At 41.1% G+C, this 22,890-nt stretch overlaps 1 protein-coding gene across 4 annotated transcripts in view; it reads right to left on the bottom strand.

The window, feature by feature from the left end:
• LRRC4C (leucine rich repeat containing 4C) overlaps positions 1-22,890 on the bottom strand; it is a 614,780-nt gene that overhangs the window by 139,633 nt on the left and 452,257 nt on the right. For 3 of the 4 annotated variants that reach the window (XM_081835051.1, XM_081835048.1, XM_081835050.1), the window contains one exon: positions 13,514-13,600. The exons of the other annotated variant lie outside the window; for it this stretch is intronic. The gene's annotated coding sequence lies outside the window, so the exon portion shown is untranslated. The remainder of the gene's footprint in view (positions 1-13,513; positions 13,601-22,890) is intronic. 4 annotated transcript variants of the gene reach the window in all.

Below are 22,890 nucleotides of genomic sequence, written 5' to 3'. Positions count from 1 at the left end.
TTCTGTCAAAAAGAAGTGAAGTTATAGTCATATTTTTTTATTTCTCTGTAGTGAATGGGTTGGGTGGAATGAAGCAGTCTCAGACCTCTGAGTCCAGTCAAGCTGCCTCTGAATGCTCTGAGCTGAGTCATTTTTACAAAGTGTGAAACTGGGGCATGATTTCAATCTCTTGGTCATCTCACACAGCCCTTGGTCACAGATTTATAAAGTGATTCAAATATTATAGTCCCCCCCCCCCATGGGGAAAATCCACATTTAAAACTGAATTTTATTTAAGTGCCATGGCTTCCTCACAAATAATCAAGGAAATGTTAATACTGGTGGTATACGGATGTATGGGATAATTATTGTGGAGGATTTTTGTAATTTTGAGGAGATAATGATCTGACATGGTCAACCTTTCCTTCTTTGGTCTCTTCCTAACTCTCCTATCTGTGTTTCATTACTTTCAATATCCCTTGTGAAAAGGTCTTTGATGACACTGGTCAGCAAAGCCTTTTATGTATAGCCTGGCATTTTTGTCTTTTGATGTAAAGTAGCTCTGGTTGAGCCTGTACTAGCCCAACAGGACACAGGTCTATAAAATATCTGGTTTGGGGGCATGTCAGTCAGAAGCTCAGCAGTGGCCACAGTGCTTCTCAGTGGCAGATTGAAGTGCTGCTTGGTAATGTATATTTTGCTTGCTATTTGGGAATAAAATCTTTAATCATCTCACCCACTTGCATTTGTATTGCTTCTGAATCTAACTTTAAAAGAACCACCTTGCCTTTGGCAAAACAATGGGGTGCGGGGGGTTACTATTACTTAGGTCAGAACTTCCCAAACTTTTCCTCTTCTAGGCAACTTGAAAATTGCTGCCTGCTATAGCTACCATAACATACTGTGTTAGAAGCTGTATGACTTTTATTACATGTTTACAGATATACTGCAGTCTGGGAACCCCTAGTTTACTGCAGGTAAAATCTATGGTTTATTTGTCTGGTTTTTCTTCCTAGAAGCCTTGGGAAGAAGGAAACAACTTTGGGGTCTCCAACTGCTGGAGTGTAGCAGATAATTGTCATATAAAGCATTCTGATGTTAAACTTGCCAAATACTTCCATTGTATCCTATAGTGTCACTAGGAGGTTTTGCCCTTCAAATCAAAGGATTTTGGATCTGGGCCACCCAGGCTGTATCCTATTTTTTCTTCCCTCAAGACAAGAGGCAAGTACTGTAAAGGAGCTACTTTCCTAGGAAGCTGCACTGGGGATGGGCAAATGTTCAGAACTCACACACATTGTGGAAATCTTTCATGAACCAGAGGGCTTCAGCTTTTATTATACATTATTGGCCTATGAAAACTGTAAGCATATTGCAAATGCCAGTCCTCATATGGCAGATGCAATTTCTCTGTGATGTCAACTTTTCGAACAATCAGAGAATGAGCTGAGGAACTGGGAATGGAAGAAAACACCACAAAGGGCTTCTATTTACATGGAATTCTGCCTTTAGAACATGACAGAAACTTATTGCCAAGGATCAGGCTTACTGGATAGCTTTTCAGGAAGGAACCAAGCAAGTCCAGCAATGGGTTTCCATGCCCAAGACAGCTGTAGGACAGAAACTTGCCCTTTCCAATAACTCTCAGTGACTTCCTCTCTCCCTCTCTCCATATATATATATACCTGGCTTTACAACTGATAAGCTCAGTTAAAGGATTCGTCTCCCCGGTCCTGATTTGTACCTGCTAAGCTCTATAAGTAGCTTCTTCCTAACAAATGCTCTGCTCCATGAAAAGCTTCCACTCTCCAGCTCCAATCAATTATGTTATCATGTGATTGTGGCAGTGTTTGTGCAAAAATCTCCTTCCCTTTCCCTTCTCTGGATCATGGCATTGCCACGGTTTCCCAAATGAATGTAGAATAATGAGGATGAGAAGTTCATTTTAGAATAAATTTGCTAGTTCCAGAGCTCTGTGCAGAAGTGCCTGGGAAGTTGCATGTGACTTGTATTTCATCTAACCTTGAATTAAGCTATTAAGCCCCCATTTCAGGTTTTGTCTGGTTAGGAACAGAGAACTATTTCCTGGGAAGGAAAATATTAAAATGCTGCAGATGCTCCTTGTTAACTTGATTCCAATCCCCACAGAGCCTTTTTCTGTTTGTTTGCTTTTGCAGCCGTCCAGCTGGGTTAACAGCGCAAGTCTCAATCAAGAGCAACAATTTGTGATAGAAGATGCCTGCATTTTACATGCATTCTTTTCAATAGGAGGCAGATTGCTTCATTGAAATGTCTGATGATCGTTGGAAAAGAAGCTAGTGGCATCTGTGCATCTTTTGAAACTGTGGTTGATGGAGCATCTCACAGTGGAGAACAATCAGAAGCTGTGAACGTTACATTCCAAGTTCATTCTTCATATATGACAATGGTCACATTCCCCCTCTACATGGGAATAATCTCACCAGTCATATATGGGGAATATCACATTTATACAGTGCTCCTTACTAGTTGCTTTATTTTTTAATAATGAAAAGGAGTATAGCTGGTGATTGAAAGAGTGAAATTACCGTTGTCTCACTTCATGTCATGCTGGTACTGTATAGATGTTTGGATTGTGATCCTCTCCTAAATTATTCTGCCCTAATTTCTTCCTTCAAGGCCACTGCTGTGGGAAGTAACCATGGCTGTGCTCACATTAGCATCTTAAAACACACTGAGGTTGGGATTATTTATTTTGCTTGTTTCAAATCACATCCATTTGTCATTGTACACACCAGTATGATTGGATTGTCTGCTGTCTGTCTACACCGGGGCAGAGAGGGAGCATAGAGGTCTTCATATATGGTTAACATTTACAAAATGGATTGGAGCTCATTTGGGGGCAACTGCCTCCAAATGCAGTATTTCTTCTTCTTCATCATCATCATCATTATTATTATTATTATTATTATTATTTACTTATACCCCGCTCACTCTGGGCAGCTTCCAAAAGAATATTAAAACACAATAAAACATCAAACATTAAAAACTTCCCTAAACAGGGCTGCCTTCAGATGTCTTCTAAAAGTCAAATAGTTGTTTATTTCCTTGACATCTGGTGGGAGGGCATTCCATAGGGCGGGTGCCACTACTGAGAAGGCCCTCTGCCTGGTTCCCTGTAACCTCACTTCTCGCAGTGAGGAAACCACCAGAAGGCCATCAGAGTTCGACTTCAGTGTCTGGGCTGAATGATGGGGGTGGAGATGCTTCTTCATGTATTCTGGGCCGAGGCCGTTTAGGGCTTTAATGGTCATCACCAACACTTTGAACTGTGCTCGGAAAAGTACTGGGAGCCAATGTAGGTCTTTCAGGACTGGTGTTATACGGTCTCAGTGGCCACTCCCAGTCACCAGTGCCGCATTCTGGATTATTTGCAGTTTCTGGGTCACCTTCAAAGGTAGCCCCACGTAGAGTGCATTGCAGTAGTCCAAGCGGGAGATAACCAGAGCATGCACCACTCTGGCGAGACAGTCTGCAGGCAGGTAGGGTCTCAGCCTGTGTAGCAGATGGATCTGGTAGACAGCTGCCCTGGACACAGAAACTACAGGGAGGGATGTGGATAGTAGTTAACATCATATACACAGCTTCACAAGCCAGTTGTGGGAGAGCACTGAATGAAGAGAAAATGGGAGTGTGTACAAAACCCCAGAGATCCAGGTTCACCCTGTCATCAAAAATCTCTCTGTGTTATGGGTGCTGTAAATAAGGGCTAAGTTAAGTGTTACATAAAATGCTAGGCCACTGGGAAAATGCACTCCCTAGATTGAATTGGTTGGCGAACTGCATCACAGGATTTTGTGATTCACATCTGATTCACCAGCTGTGGCCGTTCCTGAATAGAGATATCCTGGTCTCAGTAATCCATGCTCTGATAACCTTATAATTGTATTATTGCAATGTGCTCTCCAAGAGACTACTCTTGAAAATGATCCAGAAGTTCTGGTATCACAGAATGCCACTGCCATGAGGCGGAGTGAGGTGAGGCCATACAATGCCTATGTTGAAAACACTGCAGCCGTCTGTACTGGGTAGTTGCTGGGATCAATTGATTTAAGTATGCGAAGCCCTAAATGGCTTGGGGTCCAAATACTGAATGTTTCTCAAGATTTTGGAAATTGGTTTGGAAATGGGGGGAGATGTTTTTTCTTTTTTCTTTAAGCAAGGATACAGAATCATGGCCAACAGGAAATGGGACTGAAATATGTGGAATTGGGTATAAAGCAACAAAGATCTAACAAATAATTATGGACTACCCTTGGAGAAAACTTCACCATACTGGATCAGAGAAGGACAATGATTGACATTTAATGAAAATAAACACTGAAGAGCTTCTTTTGGCCTTTTTTGGGGGAAAGATGAACGTGAAAGGACTGGGAAGTGATGGGTTGAAGATGAAGGCCCTGTGCAAGAGGCAGGGTAAAGAGGATCTCTCAGGCTGAGGGAAAAGGGCAAAGCTCCCAGGTGAAAGTTGGGAGGGTTCACTCTTCCATGTGTGAAATAAGGGTTAAGATTTATATTTGACAGAGGCCTTTGCCATTTCCTTTTATTCTTATTTCTCTTCTTCATTTCTTTCTTTTCTTTCTTTTTGCTTTTTTATTTTTCTTCTCTAGATTAGTGTGATTTTTATTGTATTTTATGTTGAAAACTTTAATGAAAAATTCATCATAAAAAAATAATCCAGCAGAATGTGCTCAACACTGGATTCACTTATATTCTTTTTTCTTTTTTACAAATGCAGTTGCAATTATTTTCCTATTAACTGAAACTTAAAGTGAAGAACAAATCAATATAAATAATAACCAGAGTTTATTTCAAAAATATGTTTATCTAACAGTAGCAATGAATTGTCTGATAAAATATTATCACAACTGTAGCTAAGGAAGGATTTGCATGCCCTGGAACAGCAATAAACCAAGCAACACTTATCCCATGAAGGAAAAGTTCTCAGTGGCTGGATTATGATAATTCAACAGAATGCCATAGCAATTCATTGCACTGATTGGAAGCAAAGTGCACCACAATTTCTGTATAGCATTGGGGGGGACGACTCCCCAAACCCTAATAATACAGTCCTAATAAGATCTGTAACTGTGACATCTGTGACTCCATGGATCTCTTCATAAACACACCCACAGCCCAACTGGTAGTTTAACCAGATGCCTCTTATACAACTGTCTGTCTTCTCTCTTTCTCTCATATATATGAGTGTGTGTTTGTGTGTGTGTGTGTGTGTGTGAGAGAGAGAGAGAGAGAGAGAGAGACGTAAAATGGAATCACCCACACACTATATCATCTATCTATCATCTATCTGTCTATCTATCATCTATATATCTATAATCTTCTGAACAGTGAACGGAAATAAAAAGGAAAGGAAAAAAATTCAATTCATTATTGAATATGATAATACTGCTTGGCTCCACAGCATATCTACACAAGTTTTACGGCAACACAACATATTCCTGCTGCAGGAATTGTATGGATAAACATTTGCTGTCTCCTGACTGGGGAGGGCGGGAAGTAGTTTTCAAACTACAGAAGCATTTCTTCCTACTATCCTTGTATCCTCTGAGCTGAAGCATAACAATCTAATATAATAATAAAGATGTTCCCCACCCTTCATCAGTCTTGCCATCTTCACTATTCACTGAGGTACAGGGATGGTCTGAAAATTGTTTTGGTGTGTTCTCTTTGGTGCACACAAAAGATTATCCATGTTTTGATATGTTGCAGGAGTGTGATGCATTGTCAGACGGCTTTTGAAAATTTAAGTTTTGTTAATTTTGAAATTTTCCAGCTGACAGCAAGCAATCTATTGATTATTCCCTTTCTCAATGCAGTGTCGGAGTGAGGGCAGAGTAGAAGAACAGAGACTGAGAGTGAAAAATGTGGCTGAAGCTTATGTTGGCATTGCAGAGAGCAAAGATTCAGATCCCCAAAAGCCTGAATTGAGGCAATAACCTAGCCCATATGCTGGTGAAATATTAAGGGGTGAAAGGCAGAGTCAAGCCCACTGCTATTGATATGCCTCAATGCCATCAGTGAATGCCTTGCATTCCTGGTCAGCAAACCACAGAACCCAACCACAATAACAAGTTCACTCCAGGATTCAGTTGGTTACTGTTTCACCTCCCCTGTAGAAAACTTTGTCTTCTTAGATAACAGCTTACTTCACACCAGTAGGAGATGGGGACAGAAGATGAAGAGAAGGGAGGTCTAAAGTGAGGCAGGTGCCCCTGTTCTAACCGGGATGCAGGTGGCGCTGTGGGTTAAACCAAAGAGCCTAGGATCAGAAGGTTGGCGGTTCAAATCCCCACGACGGGGTGAGCTCCTGTTGCTTGGTCCCTGCTTCTGCCAACCTAGCAGTTTGAAAGCATGTCAAAGTGCAAGTAGATAAATAGGTACCGCTCCGGCGGGAAGGTAAACGGCGTTTCCATGCACTACTCTGGTTCGCCAATGGCCCGGAAGCTGTATGCCGGCTCCCTCGGCCAGTAAAGTGAGATGAGCACCGCAACCCCAGAGTCGGTCATGACTGGACCTAATGGTCAAGGGTACCTTTACCTTTACCTGTTCTAACCATTTTAACATGGGAGTGTCTCCACTTAGACTGGAGAGGGATGCCTCTTCTCAGCCATCCTGCATGATGGGGGCAAGGACCAGTGAACTGACTGGAGCAATAGCCGATGATGGGACCACTCTCAGCCTCACCATATGGCTAAACTGCAGGCTTCATGACAGGTGGTTAGGCTAAAGTGTGAGCATCTTCGAGACAATTGTGGCATGGATTGGCAAACAAATTCATTGGGTAACTGGAGAGCAGAAAAAACGCACGCATATTCTAACACCTCTAGCTCAGTTTGCTGTAACTGTATGTAAAATAAAGGTTACAACATAATTTATTAACTCTGATTCTGGCTTCTTCCCAGTATATATTTCCATAGCTTCCTTGCCATCTGCAAGCTTACAGTTTCCTTAGCAGAGTGCCCGAGACGTTTGTAAATTCTGGTAACCAAACTGCTTTCACAGCATTTGCTAGCTAACACTCTCCAGAATAGTTGCACACTTTCTTTTGTTTTGATGAACTGCAGCCAGTTTGTTTGTTTGTTTGTTTGTTTGTTTGCTTGCTTGCTTGCTTTTAGAAGAAAAAAAAATCTATCAAGACTACAGGGTATAATGTTTGTAGATACAGGAAGCTGTATGATAAAAACAAATATGTATCCTGAAGGGCAATTAATGTGAGCCTACAGACACATTGGAAGCGCCATATAGTATTTGGGAAATCAACAAGCAGTGATTCCAACTCTAGGCTTGTTGATCCAAGAAATAAACCTATGTTCAGAAGTGTTTAGGTGTTTGGGCAATTTTGCAGAGTACTCCAGAGGATATTCCATAAGTTTTACCATGAAGCTATTGAAGGGGTATTCCAGTGGCGTAGCTAGCTGTTCGAGTGCCTGGTGTGGCACACACGTCCTGCAGCCAGGGGCGGGGTGAGCCACCCATGGGGGTGGGGCACTCTGTGTGGAGCCTCTCCCTCAGCTTTAGGGTGGCTGAGGGTGAGGCAGTGGGCAGACGTAAGCCCCACACTGCCATTTCAGGCAGCACAGAGCCTGCAGGCGCCCAAGCCACCACGTTACTCCCAGGAGAGACGCGTAGCTCGGGCACACTGCAGACCCCGCTGTAAGTGCCAGCCATGTTTTGTTGTGTTTGTTGACTGAACTAAAAAGTTTCATGAGCCCTTTTTAAAAAAAAACACACACACCCACAACTCATATTTTTGTCATTTTGTGATGATACTTGGGCACCCACTGCACCCCCCCTTCCTCCACCACTGAGGTATTCCAGGACTCTGCAAAGTGGAGAGAAAGCAGCCATCTTTGAACCACATGACATACAAAAGTACTGTTGTATAGGAGGCAGGTTCACCCATATACCCAGCATTGTGGTATATTATAAAGTCACACAGTTGTACTTTCCCTAGACAGTTAGGGAAACCTCCACTAAGAATGGGAAGGGAATGCTTTTCTTTGCTTTGTTCTGGTTTTTTCCAACATATGTACATACCCTAGCAGACATTCCTGAACTTGCTTGCAGATCAAAATGCAACTCCAAGTTAGATTTCACACTTCTCTGGATTTTACAATGCAGTCTTGGTGTTCAAAAGGTGCACATATAAATGTGTATTTTATGTAAAATATGCATACAAAATGTAAATTTTATACAGAGTGCAAGAACTACAAAATTTACTTTGTACAGTGGTGCCTCGCAAGACGAAATTAATTCGTTCCGCGATTTTTTTCGTCTTGCGATTTTTTTGTCTTGCGAAGCACGGACTTTGGAAAAGCTTCAAAAATCACCAAAGTCTTAAAAAACCTAATATAAGGCTACCACACTGCGTGCTATGAGTTGCTCCTCGAAGTGAATGAACGGTTTTAAGAAAAAGGAAACAAACTTGCAATACAAAGGAAACAAACTTGCAAGACATTTTCGTCTTGCAAAGCAAGCCCATAGGGAAATCCGTCTTACGAAGCAACTCAAAAAATGAAAAACTCTTTCGTTTTGCGAGTTTTTCGTCTTTTGAGGCATTCGTCTTGCAAGGTACCACTGTATCTGTGTTTGAAAGCAGGGTGATCTGTTTTGGATATAGTATCATAGACAAATAAGTCCAGGGGCTGTTGTGCTATGTGGCAACAAAGAAAAAGCCTTTCAGTTGTGGCTCCCTGGTTATGGAATGCTCTTTCCTTTGAGCTCTCCAGGGACATTGCCTGGGAGTTTGTGTTGGGCCTCCGACGCAGCTTCTGGTAGAAAACTAGAAGCTGTGTTGGAGCCCTGTGGTGTGGGGCACAAAAAAATTGTGGGGGTCCAGGCCCCCAGAGTTGCACCAGTGTTGTAGTCTAACAACATCTGGAGGGCAAGACATTTGCTGCCTTTGACAGAAATTAAACCGAGGTGGTAAGAAAAATGTAGAAAATGAGGACTCCAGAACAGAAAGGCAAAAATAAAAATAAAAATAAAATGTGCCAAGCACCAGGAAATTTATTCCAGGAAGAACTGAACATTTTGTGTGTGTAAGACAAACACACACAAAGATATCAGAAATAGTAGTTTTGGAGAGGTTGGATGAAGGAATACAGTCAAAATAGAACTTAGTTGAAAGTTCAGAAGAGAGATGCAAAAGTGATGATCACTCTAAAAAAAGTAATGATCTGTTGTCTTGAAATTGAAGATGGCTGAACTAGTAAAAGCACAGTAGACACTCAGGAAGAACTCAACAAGAACTTGAAAAGTAAGGCAGAAGTTATAATGGAATAAAGACAAAAGTGAGAATTTGGTTAAAAAAGGAGATAGCATGACTATTTTGAAAGATTGCATTTAAAAGGCACAATCCTATGCAGGCATAGGCAAACTCAGCCCTCCAGATGTTTTGGGACTACAACTCCCACCATCCCTAGCTACAGGACCAGTGGTCAGGCATGATGGGAATTGTAGTCCCAAAACATCTGGAGGGCTGTGTTTGCCTATGCCTGCCTTAGGGGCTTCTGAGTGCGGTGCAGTTGTGGCTGGTGCTCACTGGGACTGGTAGGGTCGAAGGCAGAAAGGCCAACACCAGGTGGATCCAGAGCGAATAGCGGCTTTCTGTAGCAATCCCCTCCTCACCAGCAAACTCTATTGCAGCAACTCAAGAAATCAGTAGTTGCTCTGTTGTTCTTGCTGTCAAAGCCCTTCATGCCATATACAGCCTCCTTTGTTCTTACAGAGAGCAGGTGACAGGCAGAGCCAACTAAGCCTAGTTTTGTCTCCATTCCGTTCCCTCTTGAGGCAACACAGAGATAAAGGTGGATGAGGAAGATAACATCCTGTCCTGGATGGAAATAAGCAGCCAGCCAGGTGGAGGCTGGCTGAGGGCAGCCAGCGGTTGGCAGGGCAGCACCCTGTTTGCACGAATGGTCAAACCTCCACTAGTGAAGGGAACATACAGCCCATAAGCAGAGATGAAAGTATGCCAGTAGGATGGTGCTTACCTCCCTAGTCTTCCAACAAGCTAATGGGAAGCTCCAATCACATAGCTCCCCACTGACCATGTGCCACTGACAAAGCAATAGAAAATGGGGCATACTGGGAGTGAATATGGAGATACTACATTCTCTCTGCCCCCAAGCCTCTCTTCCCCACTGACATTCCCCAGGAACCGGTATGACTTTACATCTGTCCTAAAGCTGGCATAGTTGATTACTTTTCCTTGCCACTGCAGCAAATGGGAGGTAAAACAGGACATGCTCCCATCCAACAGCAAAACAGCAGCACAACAGATACTACAGTTCCTCTACTAATGGTTCTTCCCCTCCTCAAAATAATCTCCTCTGTAATCTTTTTTAAACCATTACTTCATTAGAAGCCTTCAGCTAAATTATTTTTCAAAAGTAAAATGGCAATTAAAAAAGGGGGAAGTGATATATCAGGCACAACATTAAATTCATGAAAAAACATTGAAAAGAAGTAAAGCAAAAGAATTAGGAATGTCTTTTTTTAAAGGGGGTGTTGGGAAAATGTGGAATCTCAGCTATTTATTTATACTCACTTTATTCCTTTATTTCCTCCCTCTTCAGCCTGAATTTTAATATAAACCAAGCCAGTCAGTTTCAGGATGCAATCCTACATTCACTTTGCAGCACACAACCTAAATGCACAGCTGCATGTTCTTGCTCCAGACTGAAGAAAATGGATACAGCACTCTCCAAGGACAAGGACTCTTCCGCTAGAAACACTACATACTACAATTGAGTAAACAACTAGATATGGAGGGTTATTTATATATGTTAGAAAGACAATACCTGATTTTTGGCAATGGAACACCTCAGAAAAGTGACTTGAAGAGAGACAGGACTACTTCCAACCAGTGAAATCATTAAAGTCATTCCTGAACTGTATTACTTCAGACTACAAAAGCAGGGTTGTGTGAGTGAGGGCTCTTTCATGTGCACATATTATGGGTTAGGTTTAGAAATATTGATGTTTCCTTGCCTATTATTTCAACAATAAGTGGTCTCAAATGCTTTCAATAAACTGTTGTCAGCTCGCAGAATAAGAAGGAACTGCGCCAACCTATACAAGTCTACTCAAAAGCAAGTCTTGCTGAGTTCACTGGGGCTTTCCCCCTTTATTTCCTTTTACGTTTGTGTGTGTGTGTGTGTGTGTGTGTGTGTGTGTGTAAGGGACTGCAAGGGTCATTTACTCCAACCCCCCTGCAATGAAGGAATCTTTTGCCCAACATGGACCTCAAACCCACAACCCTGAGAATATATTTGCTTATAGATATATGTGGAGGAGCATTCAGTTATGCTGCCTAGCATCTACTGCAAGCAGTTCTACCACTTCATTTGCTGTTTGTGTGAACTACACCAGACAGAATGAGAGACAAAGAAATGGGAGGAAAGGTGGAGGGAAAACCTCTGTGAATATGTGTCTGGGGAAACCTGACAAAAATACAGAAGAACCCTATCAAGAGAAAAAGGTTCATGGCACAACCAGATAATAACTTCTTCTTCCACATATGCTGTAGGTGCAGTTTCCTGTATTCTTTTCAAGTATTCACAGATGAAAGTTGGTGCCGTTTCACAGTAGTTTTAAAGACACTTTCATTTCAGTCCTCTATTTTCGGGTGCTTATAGATTTTGAAATAAATTACCCTCTAGGCTTGAACTTTCTTCCTCTTATTCTAAGCCCCAAAGGTGGTAACAGTTTCAGGAGAGCTGACAAAATTCCATTTGGCAATTTTTTTTCAGAGGCTCTGATATGAGGGTAGAGAAGGGGGATAATACTGTTTTCTCAGCATGTCAGATATTTGGGAGCCTTTTCTCTCTTTCTTCTCGTGTAAGAAAAAAGTGAACAAACAAAAATTGTGTCCCTTTTTGAACTGCGATACTTGGCACATGTTTCATCCTCATCAAGTGCCAACACAAACCTGGGAAACAACTTGGTTTGTCATAAATAGCTTCATGCTCAAATCAGTAGAGTAGGCATGTGGGCTGCTTTTCAAGGAATGAATATGACAGCAGGCACAAAGTCAGTTCTCAACTATGGATCTCCAGGATGAGGAAGAGTTGTAATCCAGTGATAGAGCACATGGTTTACAGGCAAAAGGTGTCTATTAGCTTGGAAAGATCTCACAGTTGGCCCTATCCATCTGGTTTTAATATTCACATGTATTTAACTATGGCATGGGGTCTCTTAATGGGGAACTGCTTCTCATGCTGCTGTATGTGTGTGAGAGAGGGGAGTGGTTGTCAATATCTGACTGAACAGAAACAATCATGATGATCCATTATTTTTTTCATTTCCTTAGGCATGCCTGAGTGATTCCTTGTTATTCACAATGTTACTAGGCCATCACATACAAAGGAACGTAATGACAACTCAGGTATTTAGCTGTGGGGGCGGGGGGGGGGGAATAAGAGATACCTATGCAACAGCATCACAGTTTAAATTTAGTGTGTTAGTGAAATCATTCCTAGGCAAATTGTTCAGATACTGTACAGTTATTTTCCTCTCAGTCTGCACATAATTCCCCCAATCCAAAGAATGCCATCTCCCCAGGCTTGCTTTCTTCTCTGTGTCTCATCCTACAAAGCACAACTGTTGTTCATCTTTGCTCCACCACCACTACCATCCTCAACAACACAACAAAAGTCTCCTGCTCTTCAGCCAGTCTTCTTATTCTCCATTGTCACCGAGTCAGGCTTGATAACACTGTGCCAGATCTGTCAACTAACTCCAGAAGCCTCATGTTGTGTCCATCTATAAATGCACTGATCTCATGAAAGGAACAACAACACTTATTCAGACAACACACAACATTTTCCTTCCCCTTTGTTGAATGTATTTACAGGATATTTGCTATTTATTCCATGCATCTAGTGAAGAAAGTTCTGGCTTACATATAGAGCATACCGCAACAAATGTATTAACACTTTTAAAGTGCCATCGTTGTACATGTGTACTCAGAAATGAGACCCATCCAGTTCAATGGGACTTGCTCTTAGATGCACAGGACTGCAGCACTAGGTTATCTCAGTATGCAACAGATGAACACAGTTACTCTCCCAGAATTCATGAATTCATCTTCTCTTAATTCATCTTCTCACATTATGGTGTGCATGCTGCTATTTCTTTCTCAATGCGACAAACTTTCAGATACACCTTCAAGACATAATTGTTGTGATGCCAAATAAAAATGCCAGTTTAAAATGTTTGCACAGAAAGAAAAGCCATCATCATGTATCACCATCGTTAACTGTAAAGAGGGAACACAGATATATTCCACACCCAGAAGATTTTTGAGAATAAGATCTCAAAAGTTATGTGGGTACCATCAGAGGCTGTTCAAAATAAAGTTGTGCCCTCACATATCCCTGAGAATGGAGCTGAGATTTTATGTGGGAAATGTGAGCTCACCTTTATATCCTTCCCTGTTGGTTTATTTTCAAATTTAGATCAGCCTTACCTTAAGAAATCATTTTGGATGCTTGCACTGAAGTGACAGTCGGCACTATAAAAAATATGACGGCTGGTGATGAAGGTGACATTGGTCCTGCAGGAAAAGAGACATGGATATTACAGATTATCAAAAATGTATGTGTCTTGGGTAGTTAAATGGAAATCAGGGAAGATAGATACATCTGTTATATGAAGGTATGTCAGTTTAGTCGAGGCAGAAATTGTGGGTTGGAGGCAATGATGTAGTAGGGTGTATGGGGTGTTGGGGGAGTGGCAGTTCCACTGGTGGAGAATGCGTCATGCTCCTTCTGCCATAGTTTGTCCACCATTGGTCCCCACCCTGCACTCAGCTCTCACCTGTGGTTCCTAGAAGCCATTGGCATGAGACAGCAGCCACACCCCAGGAAACAGCTTCAGCTGGTGACTAAACCAGGTGAAGCATACGCACTGCCCAAGCTTGCACCCCAAGGAGGTCATTTTGGTGCTGCTAACACAGCAGTCTGACTTTTCCCCCTGGAGGCACACTCTACTGTTTCTCAAGACAGACAGATGCCAACAGTGGCAAAACACAGTCATTGCTCAGTGTGGTAGAAATATGGACCTACATACAAGATACATGTTGATCTACCCACACGTAGGTGAGGAATCATATAATTATTTGCTGCCTTAGAGTTTTTAATTTGATTCAACACATGTAATTATTATTAATATTGATTATTTTCAGTTGTTATCCCTGAGAAATGTAGAAAATAACAGGATATATTTATCTGAAAGTTTTCAAACTTACACGACCCTTTAAAAATTAGGTAAGGAACCAAATGTTATATAAATGACCATCTGCCCAATAATAAATGCTGGAAATGTAATGAGACTGAAGGTACCTTCTTTCACCTTTGGTGGACCTGCCCAAAGATTAAAGCCTTTTGGGAAATGATCTATAATGAAATTAAGAAGGTACTTAAATGTACCTTCCACAAGAAACCAGAGGCATTTCTTTTGGGCATGGTCGGCCAACTGGTGTCAAGGAAGGATAGGACTTTTTTTATGTACGCCACTACAGCAGCAAGGATCCTTCTAGCAAAGTATTGGAAGACACAAGAACTTCCCACACTGGAAGAATGGCAGACGAAAGTGATTGACTTTATGGGATGGGCAGAAATGACTGGCAGAATCCGTGACCAAGAGAAAGAGACGGTGGAGGAAGATTGGAAGAAGTTCAAAGCTTATCTTAAGAACTGTTACAATATTGATGAGTGCTAAAATGTCAAGGGAAAGGAAGATACAGAATTGCAGCTGAAATTGTTTGTGGAATTAAGATGAAATTGAGAAAGATAACAAGTTTTAATTAATTGGAGTAAAGGGTTGCTGAAAAATTGTAAAATAAGGATGCAAAAAGGGTGAGGTATGGGGGAGTCCGAGAAAGAAGGCTTATGAAAATGAGGTTATGAAACTATATGTGTGTGTTTGTTTTTGTCTGATGAAGTGTGTATGTTGTATCGTTTTAAAATTGGAAAATTAATAAAAATTATTTTTAAAAAAACAAATGTTATATAAATGATATATAATACTGTTTTATAATTTATGACTGTTTTGTAGTTTATGATAATTTAGAATTTAAATGTATTTTCATGTAATATTTGATATGTCCAGCTGATGAAGGTGAATACATCGAAACAGGGCCCTGTCCTGTTTTCTGACTTCTGCTCAGTGATTGAAACTAAGACCTCCACGCCGAATCTGACTACGGACAAACATAAACTTATCTCTGCTCATAAACTCTTACCTCTAATTCTGTAACAAATTATTGTGTTATACATATCTTTATGAGTTTGAGTTTGTAATCTCTATTTGAATTTGTAATCCTTGTCAGAATACATACTTTTGAATGGATTAGTTTTTGTTACTATTGACCATTGATTTGTGAGTAAGGACCACTCCCACTGGTGAAATTTATTGGCCTGAGTTCTTGGTGTGCTTTTTTCTTGATGCATAGCAGTGGTCGGCAATTTGCCCAGCAAACTGCCTCACCACTCCAATTTTCAATAGCTCGGGTTGTTGTAAGATGCAGCTTGTTTACGAGTTCTGCCTTGCAGCGAGCCTCTCACAAACCAAATCTACATTCTCATTTTTCATCCAGAGTTGACTTCAGCATATGGTTAAAGAGACATGAATATTCCAGAATATCTCCATATGTCAATTTACTACCACAGGCTAGGCTCAGACAACTTCTGGAATTTTTTTAAAAATATGTGATGAATCATTGTTTGGAGAACTGTTGAGACAGTTGCACCACCCCACCCACACAATGAAATCCACTTGGGTTGACTTCACCCTGTCAAAATGGGTTTGTCACTCATCAGATGTAAAAAGGAAGAATGCCCTTGACAATTTCTCCACCCAAACCAAGTGCCATAGCATCTGACAGCAAGGGGGAGCAATGTGTAGAGTAAGAGATGCTGCACTTCTTTGATAGTCAGCTGTTGAGCAGTGTAGGAGAAGGCAAAGAGATTTTCCCCAATAAAATGAAAAATGTTTATTTTTATAGAAAAGGAAAAGAAACAAGAAACAAGGCAGCACAGTGAAAATAATGCAAAGCATGCATACTATATATGTAATTAAACTTGTAAGACATCTTTTAACTCTGCGCTCTCTGCTACTGACATGATAGAGGCTCATTAGTCCACTCACAAAAAATGTGTGCCTGAGGTCAGGGCATCAAGGACTTCCTTGGAAACCTCTGGAGAAGCAAACGTTTAAGCAGACTTTCTCATGCAATAGGTTTGGTTTCAGTAGTCTAATATATGTGATTTAATCTTGGGTACTACTAAGTGAAAGGTTTCATTTCGTTTCATTTTGTTTCATTTCACAGGGAGAGCAAAGCTTCCCCACCCCCATATTTTAGTGCTGGCTATAGCTCGTACTTCTGAAACACAGATTATCTCCTTTTCAATATGTAAACATTATTGACACAAACAACCACAAGGAAGGTTTAAAGATGCATGAGTAAGAATATATACATCGGCTACCTCTTCTTCTTTTTTAAGGTAAGAAAAAGCTAGAGACAAGGCCCCAGCCCACCCCTCAAAAATATGAAACCAAAATGGATTTTGGTGTTTTAGCTGGCCCAATAAAAAATATTGCCCTGCTATTGATAATGGCAGTTCTCTCACAAAAGCCACTGCATCAGCAATTTGGAAGGCTTAATTCAGTCTGGAAGGGTTTCTGCACCTGTAATTTTTACCCCAAGTGGGGGGGATGTACAGCCACTTTTAGATTTCCTGGTTATAGTGAATGGGTAACACATTTTAGAACCCAAAACACAGGCTGAAGGTAAGGGCAGCCAGGAAGACCTGACAAGTAATGTGAGTACAAGACCAAAACATTTTACTGTTGAAAATGGAGCCCAGATGCCTTCTTCCTGCTGAACCCAACATTTTGAAAAGTCTTGGTGTGCCAACAAGACTCCATCCTTGCATTCATCCATCCTCTCTCATGGCACCACCTGAAGCAGATTGCTTCACTTTACTCCGTGGTAGAATTGGCCAAGTGTGAAACATGCTGGTCCTGTGGAATCCTTGTCACTACTCTGTTTCTGAATGCATTCAAAACACAATAGGAGATATAGGTCTCATGCTGCGCATGCTGAACACTACCTGAGTGTTTCTGAATGAATGTCAGCACAAACCATATCACCCTAATGACACCAGTCCTGTCAAGGTAAGTTCTCATTTTGTGAGGATATCCAACTAAACAAGCTGCTAGCATGCCAGGATAAGTGGGAGTCCATGTACAATGAGATTGTGATTCAGTAGTTTTACCACTGGGGGTGAGCAAAGGGACTTGGCATGTCAGACATGTAGCAGAACCTTTTCTTTGATACTGTCTTGGAAGATTCAAATTTAATTCAAAGAGCCTGGAGCGATTTAAAGATGGAAAGAAGGTCAAATACTAAATGTCCCCTTACCTGCATGAATTTTTTTTTTACAAGCACTATTATCACTGTGCTTTCTGGCTGTAGTCAGATTAATTAACAACTATGTCATGTGTTCTGTCCTGTGGGGCTAGATTGTTCCCATATATGCCTTCAAAGAAGAGAGAGAACACTCAGATCCTACACCAAAGTACCCCAAATCCTATTCATTATTGAAAGACCTCAAATCCTATTCATGACGACAAGAATCACCACCAACAAGCTATGTATAATGCAAGGAAATTTGTGACGTACGTGACTGTGGTCATGGATTCTGTTTTCTGCAGTAGGTAGATAATTTATTATGGTCAAAGACCAGCTCACATAACATAACACAATAAAAACAGCATTAATAAAGATAAAATATACAATCGGAGCAGATTGCAGCAATAGCTCATGAGTTAAAAGTGATATATATAAATACACCCGTACAACTGAGATTTGGACTACCATAAAAAATTGACCCTGAGGCGCCCCAAAGGGCGACCAGCATTTCCCTAGTAAGCTATTTTATTCTAGAGGATGATCTGTGCCTACAAATCTGGGTGCAGAATCTGGCTACCAGCCAGGTCATCTTATGATCTTTGCCTAAGAGGAGAGAATTAAGTTTAGACTTGTCTGAAAGATCAGCGAGCCTCTTCAGCAAAGGATCAGTGGTGTCTCTATGTATCTCAACATAAAAAGGACATCTAAAAAATATATGTTTGAGGCTTCCTATTTCCCCTAATGGGCAGGCGCAAAGTCTCTGTGTGTATGGGACCCTTCTATATGTCAGTGTTTGTAAAAAGCAAAAAGCAAAAAAAAAAAAAAGAAAAGAAAAGAAAAAAAGAAAAAAAAAAGGAAAGGGTTCTGACCTCCCTTTGTCTCCTCAGCCTGGTCCTCGGACCCTTGTCGGCACAAAAAGAGTCAATGAGAATATCCTTGCAGAGTTTTATTCTTAAAAGTCTTTGTGCAAAACACGACTGAATAAGAATACACACCAGCACCAACCAACCCAAACACCAGCCACAGCAACAAACTAACATTTCTCACTTATATATACAACTTGGTGCAGACCGCTGAGTCATGCTGACCCAGCTTTATTCGCATTAAAGAAATAGCAGCCATTTTAGCTGTGACACTATAGGAGCCTTCCAGAACCAGTGAGGGCAAGGCCGAGCTTCTAGCAAGAGTAAAAGCCCTTCTTAGGTTTCTGGATGTGAGGAAATAGAGATATGCTGCTGGAGCAGCTACGTATCTCCTGTTTTCTCCAGTAGTTAAATAGATTACTAGACAAGCAGTTTCCCGCTTGGTTGTTTGAGGCCTGCAGAGATGGGACAAAATGTACTGGCACCAGTTGGAATCACACGGTTTGGCAGGCAGCAAAAACCAGCAGCTAGACAACTGTAGGAGAATGGGAGAAGGCCATCTGGAGACAATAAAGATAAGAGAGGAAGCATTCCCTGGACACAGTCTGCAGGACCACAGATAGCTCCAAGGCAGACACCTTGCTCTGACAACTTTCAGAGCCAAATTGAAGCCTTATGTCATGGTGTACATCCTGATGACTGCACCAAGGCTTACCACTCATAAGAACAGGAGTCCTGCTGATTCAGACCACAAAGGCTGATTGAATCCAGCATTCTATTCCCATAGCGGCCAACCAGATACCTATCAGAAGCCCACAAGCTACAAAGGAGTGCCACTAATATTCCTCACCAAATGCCATTAAGGGGTATTCTTAGTCCAAGTTGGGACTATCTTTACACCTTGTGGTAGCAAATTCCATAGTTTTGTCTGACTTTAACTCCCACCACTGTGTTTCGCTGGATGAGCTCAGATTCTAGTATCATGAAAGGGGGAAACTTCACTTTCTACACACCATGCATAATTTTACGCACCTCTCTCATGTCCCTCATTTGCCTTTCTTAAAAGCTTAAAACTCAACAAAGGTTATAGCGTTTTCCTCATAGAGTTGTCGTCCTTTTCTGCATCTTTCCCAGCACTGCAATATTTTTTCTTTACCAGAAGTGCACACAGTATTCCTCACTACTGAGGGAATTAAATGCAATATTAATTATATGTGTTTGTAGAAGGAAGGGTTATTGGTTTTGTATTGTTATTGTTCTCATTTTTATTATGCATTTGTGTTCTCCTTTCATCTGTTGTCAACCACTCTGCAGTCTTTGAATGATGGGCGGTATACAAATTTGATAAATAATAAATACTAATAAGAAATGTAAAGGCACAGGGGGCTGATTCTATGGTAGAAAGTGAAGATTCAATGTGTAGCTGATGACAGCGGGGAGGAAAAAAAAGGAGAAATTTGCCTCACTCCCCCCCCCCCCCCGTGCATTACAGTGGATATGAATATGTGAGGGCACAAAGGTCAGAGAACAAGGCCTTGAGCAGTGAGGAAAACTCCAAGAAGTTGATAACTCTGAATGATGAGACTAGTGAGTGACAAGAAGTAGGTAAAAGAGGTTAAGTGGTCCTAAGGATATAAGCACATTTTGGTCCTTTCCTACAGAACAGTGTGGGAGTATAAATGATTGCAAAGCAGAGAGTGAGGAGTGAGGGGGAGACAGTACCGCAAGAATAATTCATTCCGTGATCTGACATTCATCAGTAACTGTCAAAACAACACCTTGTGCACACACAACAAAACAACACAGAAGAGGGAAGGAAGGCAGAGAACACGTAAATTGCACTACAGTCTACCATTAAGCAAGAATAAGCAGGGCAGAATCACACTTAGCAAGAAGCTCCCACTTGTTCTCTTTCTGTCAATCATGGCTGTTGCTCCTATGGCCCCAAAAGAACTCAAGGATGCTCTCCAAGTAGGCTGGAGGGGACCACGTGCCCATCCCAGAAGAGCCACGCTGCAGCAGGACAATAGTGTAACAATGGCAATAGAACTTTCTGGGGCTGGAATTGGAGACCAGCGCTAGTTCCAGGTAGGAATAAGTTTCTTCATTGTACCAATGCTCAAACTCTTATCTGGGATCCCTTCAATGGAAGGCCTCAGAAGCTATGTCACAACTATGTTTCATCACACATTTTTAATGGTGTCAGATTTGAGGCTTCTATAAGCTCTGACAATTCATTACTTAAATATCAAGCAATGGTGGCAAGGAACCTATAAGCAAAATGGAACCCTCCCAACATGCTTTTAAATCAGTTTTATTACTCCCCATCATAGCTGTCAACTTTTCCTTTTTCTTGCGAGGAATCCTATTCGGAATAAGGGAATTTCCCTTTTAAAAAGGGAAACATTGACAGCTATGCTCCATAGCTCCTGATAGTAGCCAGGTCTGAAAGTGGGGGATTAAGCTTCAAGGTGAGCTGTCAAATGAGTCAAGTGAGAAAGTGAACCCTTGTCCCTGTTCCTGCTAGAAGACATGATTGCAGAATTTAAAGGCCCAGAGGCTCCATGGAATTTTGCTGAAGGAAAAGCAAAAATGAGTATTCAAGGTCAAGATGAAAAAGGGGAAGAGTCAACACACAACAGATCAGTAGATGGGATAGGCATAAAAAGGAGAAAGGGTAATGACTAAGAACTGTAAAAGCAAAGGTTAAAAACCATTGTCAAGAAGTCAAGTAGTATGGAAGGAGGTTACAAAGAAGAGGATAAGGGACTGGTACTGTGTTAATGTGAGATATAGAAAAGGATGCTGGATGCTGGGGGAACATACTGCCTGAGTTTGTTGTGCAGGCTTGAAATGGTCCACTAATCAACTCAACCTTCCAAATTTTAAGGTAATGTTTAATTATGGAGACACACAAAGCGCAACATTAATAAGTAAATATTCACAATTCATCTCCAACTTGGAATGGGTTCTAGAAAGATTCCCGTGCTTTGTACATACTGGAGCTTTCTTTCCATCCAAGCACCTCCATGCAATTGCTTTTGGTGGTAAAAGGTATGAGCTGATAAGTCTGGCACTAATAAATTTACAGTGTGGCTTCCCAAATATATGAAACTCCCTGAGCTGTGCCAGTGCAAACAGCATTATGCTCTACTCGGTACAGGCGGTGGGGAGGGGGGAAAGCCTATGGTTATCTGGAGACACATAGGACACTGAAATCATGATTAGCTCTGTGCAAGGCTGCTGGCAAAAAGGAAGGTGGTATTATGAAAATCCCCATGGATCTGAAATAATTTTCCAAGCCTGGCATGATCACCATTCAGTTTTGCCCTCCCCATTTGCCATGCAACTCCCTGACAATAAATAATGAAATTATTCAGCAGCACTTTCCCATACAATCCTGGCTCCTGTTTGGTCCATTTGGATGCTCCATCCATTTCCTGACCTTTTGCATTTTTTGCAGCAGATGTAGGCTGCTACAATGGGTCTAGCTGGAAGAATCCCCTGAATGGTTGTATTGCCCTAATTTCTGAGCACTGCAATGCATAGAATATGTTCATAAGAACCCCAAGGATTTCATTTAGGATGCAAGTCAATTCTTTTTTTTTATCTACACTCCTTGCCTAATATTTTCATGCTTCCAATAAAGAAGTGCATGTACATGGGGTGGGGAGTCATAGTTCAATAGCATTAAGAGAAAATGATTCAAAAATATAATCAGCAGGTCAGCAAGGCATGCTTTTGTCAAATAATTTAGCTTGCCCTAAGTGAAGTTCTCTGCCCCCAGCATCTGATGTCAGAGCTTCCTGTTCACATCTATAGTTCAAGCTGTCCTAATTTGGTTTTATGGTTCTATTTTGCATAATATGTGAAAATTACCCAGTTATTCTTCCCTTCTCCATCAGAAGAAATGCTCTAGCAGACAACTCTTCTTTATTCATCTCTCCATCATTCAGGCATTTAGCTATAGATTCATGATCTATATTTACAATAATATATATATTTACTCTTAATATATAAAGAACACAAAAAGCCCCCAGTCTCTCAATTTCAGTTTTTCAGACACTAGTTCAAGCTTCCAGCCTGGGCTAAATCAACATATAATGGGGTGCTGGAGTGAGTCTGTGTCTCAAACTTAGGGGAACAATAGGGTGATATTTAATTCAGTTTTACTCAGAAAAGACCCACTGAAATTTTTAAAAAATTGTTAGGTTCTTTAATTTTAATGGGTCCGCTCTGAATATAACTTAGTTGAGTTTGTTGTGTGATTTGAGATCTAGAGGCGTACATCTATTTTTACATGTCCTGTTTGCATGATTCTTGGCTCTCAAAAACAGCTGATAAATCACAAGGGTGGAGAGGGAGGAGAGAGAAAGAGAGAGAGAGAGAAAGAGAGAATCAAGGAAGGATCATGCCCACAAGTATGTTAACTCAGTAAACATACTATTTTCACATTTCTGTTTCTCGTGGCTGTTTTAAGTTGCTGTCTTCCAGCAATGTTGTACAACTTTCAACTTTTTACTTCCTCATGTCACAAACAGAATACCAAAATATAAGCATATATTA

Source organism: Podarcis erhardii (assembly GCF_964252035.2).
Source record: "Podarcis erhardii genome assembly, chromosome: 1".
In the NCBI taxonomy this organism is placed as follows: domain Eukaryota; kingdom Metazoa; phylum Chordata; class Lepidosauria; order Squamata; family Lacertidae; genus Podarcis; species Podarcis erhardii.
The sequence above is the reverse complement of the archived record's forward strand: the minus strand, read 5'-3'. Positions and strand labels throughout refer to the sequence as shown.